General features: G+C 34.2%; 1 protein-coding gene across 1 annotated transcript in view; it reads right to left on the bottom strand.

The window, feature by feature from the left end:
* The window catches only part of LOC111057651 (zinc homeostasis factor 1), a 142,167-nt gene that overhangs the window by 110,506 nt on the left and 23,937 nt on the right, over positions 1 to 7,724 (bottom strand). The window contains exon 3 of the mRNA XM_039439364.1: positions 6,732 to 6,798. The gene's annotated coding sequence lies outside the window, so the exon portion shown is untranslated. The remainder of the gene's footprint in view (positions 1 to 6,731; positions 6,799 to 7,724) is intronic.

Raw genomic sequence — 7,724 nt, 5'->3', positions numbered from 1 at the left:
ATTTCAGGCAATTTCACCCATAATTACCCACTTTTCATATTCAATGGTAACTGTAGGAAAACCTTAATGTGAAATACATGCGCAAAGTTCCTCTGCTGCATTCAAGAAACCATTCCGCCCTCGCCTACGGCTCGGGCGTAAACGTTTCTTTCGGTGCAGCAAACTGTCACTTTGCGCACTAGTTGCACAAATAACTATAGTAATACTGTAAGAAGAAGTTCAAAGGAGTCAAAATACTATTATAGTTTTTTGTTATTCTGAGCTATTGAAGAACTGAAAACTCTTTCTACAGTGAGGTCAACGTTATAATGGGAGTTTCATTTGATTAACTATGGTGTTGCTATCCTTGTCTATCATTCAACAAAGCAGGTAACGCTATCCTTATAACATGAACCCTACAGTTAAGGCTGTGCAAAGACTAAAAATAAACTTTTTACTCGTGATATTTTCCAAAGTTGCTATCCTTGTCTATCATTCAACAAAGCAGGTAACGCTATCCTTATAACATGAACCTTACTATAGTTAAGGCTGTGCAAAGACTAAAAATAAACTTTTTACTCGTGATATTTTTCAAAGTTTTTTTCATTTGTATATCATCAAGCTATCAAAATGAAAACGTTTTCTTACGAAACATTTTTTTCTCATCATTACTTTTTGAGATATGAGCGCCTAGAGTTTAAATTTTGGGACAGAACATTTCAAATTCGGTAAGAGATAAATCCATGAGACTTAGAGGATATATTTTCTTCATGGTATTCTTGATCTAGTAAAACAAAAATTTTCTCAAAATATCAATTTTTAAGATAGTTATTCAATTTACTAAAAATAACCAAAAATAACTTTCAGTTGAGTTATTTTTGTTAAATTGAATAACTTTTCCAAAAATTGATATTTTCAGAAAATTGTTGTTTTACTAGATCAACAATACCATGAAGAATCCATCCTCTAAATCTCATGGATTTATATCGTATCGAATTTGAAATGTACTGTCCCAAAAATTCAAACTTCTGTCGCTCATATCTCAAAAAGTAATGATCGGAAAAAAATGTTTTCCTGAGAAAACTTTTGATAACTTAATGATATACAAATCGAAGAACTTTGAAAAATATCACGAGTAGAAAGTTCATTTTTAGCCTTTGCTCAGCCTTAATTATAAGGAGTTCTGCGAGTCTGAGACCCGGTTGCACAAAAGCCGGTTAAATATTAATCGTGATTAATTTCACGAGAACCAATCACAAAAAGCTTTTTTGAAAAGAAGGCTTCTCTTATTGGTTTTCGAGGAATTAATCATGATCAAAATTTAACCGGCTGTTGAGCAACTGGCACTGAGTCCAATAATTGTAAAATTTGTTTACATTACCAATCCCCTATCATCAACCTCGATTGAACTTTTGAAAAGCGCGCGCATAAATTATTTCAACACTCTAGACCGGAAATGGACGCTATACCGGAAGTAAACAGACAACCAGACACTCCACACAATCGCTCAAATTGGGGAAACGGTAATTGACTCATATATAGTCCACGTTATAATGGCAGTGTTTGATAAGCAATGGTATTGCTATCATTCAACAAAGCGGATACCGCCATCTCTTTCTCGCTTTGCTCTGTTGCCAGATCGTCTTTCAACAATGTAGAGTTGATAATTAATTAACAAAATATTTCATCTTTATTATGAAATTATCGAAATTATTTGATTAGCAATGGTATTGCTATCCTTGTCCATCATTCAACAAAGCGGACATCGCTATCTCTTTCTCGCTTTGCTCTGTTGCTAGATCGTCTTTCAACAATGTAGAGTTGATAATTAATCAACAAAATATTTCATCTTCATTTTTAAATTATTGGAAAATATAATTCATTGCTTCATAAAATATAATTGATTATTTAAAACGAGAATGAACAGTTAATATTACCTCAATAAACCTGTATCAGCTACCGTCTATAGAAGGCATTGACAATAGAGAGGATCGGCAACGTTGTTCTGCTATCTTTCTCTACTGCCATTACAACGTAGACCTCACTATAGTGTGATGCACTTTAAACCGTCAGCTTTCATCACAAATTGCTCCACTGCTGCTTCTAATTCAAGCAATGATGAGAGTTTCCTTTATAGAAGAGTTTATGAGCAGGATACTCACTCGATTACCTTATCACCATTATTATTTTATGAAATGGCATAACATTTGCATACTGTAAGTTCAAAGTGTGAACTACCATTTTGAACTATAGTGAAGTCCACGTTATAATGGCAGTGGAGAAAGATAGCAGAACAGCGTTGCCGATTCTCTGTCTTGTCAATGCCTTCTATAGACGGTAGCTGATACAGGTTTATTGATGTAATATTAACTGTTCATTCTCGTTTTAAATAGTCATTTAAATTTTATTTGTCAAGAAATAATTCAATAATAGTATTGTTCAATAAATAATAATGGCAGTGAAGAAAGATAAGAGAGCAGCGTTGCCGATTCTCTGGTTTGTCAAGGCCTTCTATAGACGGTGGCTGATACAGGTTTATTGATGTAATATTAACTGTTCATTCTCGTTTTAAATAATTATTTGAGTTTTATTTGTCAAGAAAAAATATTGTTCAATGATTAAAGTATGAGTTTTCATAATTGAATATTTCGTTAATCAATTATATCCCTACATTGTTAACCCTACAGAGACACACTTACTTTATGCTAACACAGTAGACACACTGGGGTGTTGAACACCCCAATTTAATTTTGCATGTTTCTTTGAAAAATATAGAGAAAAAAGTACTTAGCCCATACTTCATCATTTCTTAACCATTTTTGTTCCAAGTGCATACAGAAATCGAAAGTAAAGCTCGGCTTATCAATATTTATAATAATTATTTTAGAAGTACGTATATGTTCCGCCTGAGTGTTGGAGCTCCTCTGGTTTGAAGGAATGGCTTGATCATTGTCAATGACAACTTCATCAAAAACTCACGTCTCTTCATTTTATTGTTTTGAATCTTAAGTTGTAGAGAAGCATAGCATTCATTCCAAACTGATCCATCATCCCATACCACATTCGTAATGACAATACAAGTAAATCTTTGTAATAAAAGTGTTTGATAAAAGTCTTACGTAAAAGACACTCTGGGGTGTTAGACACCCCAAACGAAGAACAAGATGAGCTGGTGACCTTGTAGAATGCTATCACTGACTGGAAGTGGTGGAGAGTAGTTGACAATACTACAAACCTAATTTAGACTGGGCATAAACTCCCATCTGTTTGATATTGTCAACTGCAGAACAGAAAAAAAATCCCTGGGGTGTGAAACAGCCCAGTGTGTCTCTTCAGGGTTAAAAACGATGTGGAAACGTTATGGAGCTGGAAAAGGATAGCGCTATCTGCTTTGTCGACTGATAGACAAGGATAGCAACACCAGTGTTGATCAAATACTGCCTTTATAACGTAGACCTCAGTCATAGAGAAACAATAGCGTAAGTAGATATCCCATGGTTTAGGGAATCTATGTCGCAACTTTTACTGTTATCTCAAGCCAATTACTGTTGATTATTGTAAATTTTTACTGTTTTGTTGGGGTGATAGTGTATTAACGGCACAATTTGAGATACTACCAGCGTCACACAGCTGCATAGGAAAGAGCTATGTGAACTTTCGGCTTGGGATAACAATAAAACTTGCGACATAAACGCCCTATACCATGGGATATCTATGTCAGATATAGTTTCTCTATGCCTCAGTATAGTAATAACCGCTTAAATTGGATAAGAGACGTACGCCCAGTACATTTGTTAGATGGGTGACCACTTGAGCTGGCTTCAGTAATTTCTCCTAACAATAAAATTAGGGCCGGTTTCCGAGCTCGGGATTTAGCTAAGTTCTAGACTTTAAACAGCTGCAGTCAGAAAATTGGCTTTCCGAAACGGGGTGTATAGTAGTCGCAGTTTTTATAATAGTGGTCGCAGTTTTTATTTTCTCATTTCTATAATTGGAAAAGTTTTTCCTTGACGAAATTAAACATTTCTAAATAATTTAAAATAGCTGAAACTTTACACTATTTTCTCTTTATTTTATTTTGTGTTTAATTTTCTAGTTTTTTGAAATGCAATTCAAACGTGACTTTGACAATGACTACGACTACGCCCCGTTTTGGTAAGCTAATTTTCTGACTCCAGCTGTTTAAAGTCTAGAACTTAGACAAATCCCGAGCTCGGAAACCAGCCCTTACTGTTGTTATTGGTATCTATATAAATATAAAAGCGAAATGGACCGACTGACTGACTGAGTCACTCGCAGAACTAAAAATCTACCGGACCAAAAACGTTCAAATTTGGTAGGTATGTTCAGTTGGCCCTTTAGAGGCGCACTAATAAATCTTTTGGCAATATTTTAGCTCTAAGGGTGGTTTTTAAGGGTTTAAAGGTCGTTTTTTAGCATGTATATTCTTCTTAATCTCTTAATTATAATTGAAAAATGTCCATAACATTATGTTAATATGGAACTATAATCTAGAGAGAGTACCTCTTCGAAACAGTTGTTAACTGGTAACTAAATTAATAATTTTGTCAGGTTGGCATTAAGTTGAGTTGACTTTGTTAGGTTGGCACCAAGTTGAAGATTGAAATGCATTTATCGCGGAAAAATTGATTGGGTACTGCTACTTTAATCAGAGCTATTCCTGGAATATTATTTACTAGCCGTCAGGCTCCCTTCGCTCGCCATATCCGTTTAGCCAGACGTTTAGTCTGGACCCCCGACTGGATCGTCCTAACATATGATAAAAATGCAGGCGAGCGAAGCGAGCCTTCTTATCTCATTCTTGGACGATCCAGTCGGGCCCTGGCTAGACGGATATGGCGAGCGAAGCGAGCCTTACGGCTAGTTTGGTATATTGGTTTTGTAGTTGTATTAGTTCTTGGAACAAATCTCAAACTTAAATCAGTATTGTATGATAAAAAATCTAAGCATACATTATGACACTTGACTATCTCAAGCCAAAACTCAACAGTATTTGAAAGTCAAAAAAGTAGAAAAATACGAAACAAGGTCACAAAACAAAAATAGAAACATAAACAAATGAACTTGATTTCCATTCCAACCGAAATTTAGTCAGACATCTGTTACATAACACAGTGTTAAGTTCGATTAATGCTATGACATAAATTTCTAGAGCTTGACAGTTAAAGACCTTGAACAGTTGTCATATTTTTTTATTAATGCAAATAGATACAGCCCACAGTTAGTAGACAGTTCTAGCTACTAACGTTAGATACAGCTGATCTTGAAAGCACTCTAGATATCTCTCTGTCTCTCTATGATAGATAATCTTGCTTGTTAAGTACTGACACAGATGAAAAACAATCGTATAAATAGCTAGATATATTTCTCGATCCATGAAACATCTATAGATGCATAAGAGCACGTCAAAATATTAGAACACAATACACTAGTAGTTCTGTGAACAGTAGACCTCACGAAGTATTCTCAAGTACCTGATGGCAACTATAGACCTTATGGAAATACAGCAATAGACTGGCTTCTCCACACAATCTGTGTAATCACTTGTCAGCTGATTTATGATGAATAATTCTATAATCTGATTTTTACTCTAATATTGGCGTATGAAGGAGGCTCCTTTTTCCTTTTATATTATCCTTGAAATGCAAAATTTCCAAAATCCTTGCATATACGTCGACGCGCATAAACATTTAAACATTTAAACATTAAGAGAAATACCAAACCGTCGACTTGAATCTTAGACGTCACTTCGCTCGGACAATAATAGTTATTATGCCTATAAATCGTTGCAGGTCCATGCTGGATTCAGGCAGCTGAAAAAACTCTTCAACATCATAAAAAGGGTTCAAGCCGAGCCACATATGTAGAGTTTTTTGAATTCTATGGTTCCCATGTCTCTAAATTTGAGAGGCAATTTATTAAGTCTCCTCTGGTACTGAGTAGGATGTTTCTATCTCTCTCCTACACAAATTATACAAAAAAAGAGTTTGATTGATTGATTGGGGTACTTTATTTATGTAGATTACAATTTAAACTGGCTCATACACTTATATACAATAGAGAGATTCATATTTATCATAAATGAAAACAGTAACAAGCTCATCACAATAACTATAGATATCTCTATCTCTCTCTCTTTTTTCTTTAGGGATGTGTGGCAGACAGAACATGAAGTCCTAACTCCACCCTAATAAAGGAAAATAATCGATTCAATCAATCAAAATCTATTTCTCTCGTTTTGTGTCTCTCCCTAAATCTGTACTACTAATAACTACTAAATCTGAACTCTACAATTTTCTCCTCAGAAGAAAATTTATCATTTGTTCATTCTATTATCTCCTACACTGCTTAGAAGAAAATGTATCATGTTTTCATTCTGTAATCTTCTTTTAAAGTGTTGAAGAGTTCCAAAGTGAAGGATCGAGTTATCTGCTTTGTCTAATGACAGAAAAGGATAGCAAACCAATGCTAATCAGATGTTGACTTTATAACATGAATATCACCATAATAGGGTACTAGATAAATATATTGGGAAAAATCACTTCACGCTCATCGAAAGTCTTGAGACTCAAAACTTTGTACTTATAAACAATTATTTTTTAATAAAAATCATAGGTATGTTTCAGTTGTGAATATTCATATTATCGTATTCACATGTTCAACAATGACTATCATTTTATTGGTAGTTATTATTTGATAGAATACAGGTAATAAATAAAATGATGACTCACCTACTCTATCGATGACTTGAAAAGCTATCAAATTCAGCTGTTAGTCATAGCTCCAGTTTGTCGTCCTCTGAAAAAATTAATAACGGTATGAGTTTCAAGAAAGATACAGTAATAAATGTGATAACTGAATGATAAATTCTCCATGTTTGACAACGATAAAAATATCAATCTCGTTTATAATATTAGATACAGTTGATTCTAGTTGAAAATGACCAATCATCAATCATATTTCACATATTATAATATAATATCCTCTAACAAAATACAAACTTGTCCTATCGTACGGTGACGTGTTGTCCCGGAATGTGAGTGTGAGCGCTGTTATCAGGTCTGGCTGCAACTGTCTACAACGTTGATGGAAAGATACTTTTTCGCCCCACTTGGATGTAATGAGCTGGTTTTCGTGCGTCATATGGAGGCCGAAAATGATTGTTTTCTGACCAGGCCGGTAAAATTTTTACGGCTCTAGGGCTGTAAAATAACCTTGAAGTCAGCTGATTCTGATTCGATGTGAACGTGTTTACAAAATAAGTTATGAAACGGAATCAGTTTATGCTTCTAGAATTGAATAAGTATTCTGCAATAAGATACTATCATTTTATTTGGATGATAAAATACAGATAAGATATATTTATAAACTATTCAAATTCGATTTTCAGAGTATAATAGAATCTAACCTCAAACCTGCGTTTAATCGTACTGCGTTTAATCGTTCATCACGAGGCCTGGTGGATAATTTTGGAACTACTTGGCAATATCCATGTGCTGAACGTTTTACAAATAGTTTATGTAACGGAATAATTATGCTTTCAGAATTGAATTAAGTATTCTGCAATAATATACTATCATTTTATTTGGATGAATGAAATACAGATAAGTTATAAATATTATAAACTATTCAAATTCGATTTTCAGAGTAGGATAGAACTCTAAATCTAAACTTCCGAAGTCAATGACAACAGCTTGTTGACATTGACATTCAGATTGGCCAAA

The sequence above is a fragment of the Nilaparvata lugens genome, chromosome 12 (genome assembly GCF_014356525.2).
Source record: "Nilaparvata lugens isolate BPH chromosome 12, ASM1435652v1, whole genome shotgun sequence".
Lineage (NCBI taxonomy): Eukaryota > Metazoa > Arthropoda > Insecta > Hemiptera > Delphacidae > Nilaparvata > Nilaparvata lugens.
Note: the sequence above shows the minus strand (reverse complement) of the source record. Positions and strands in the feature narration are given on the sequence as shown.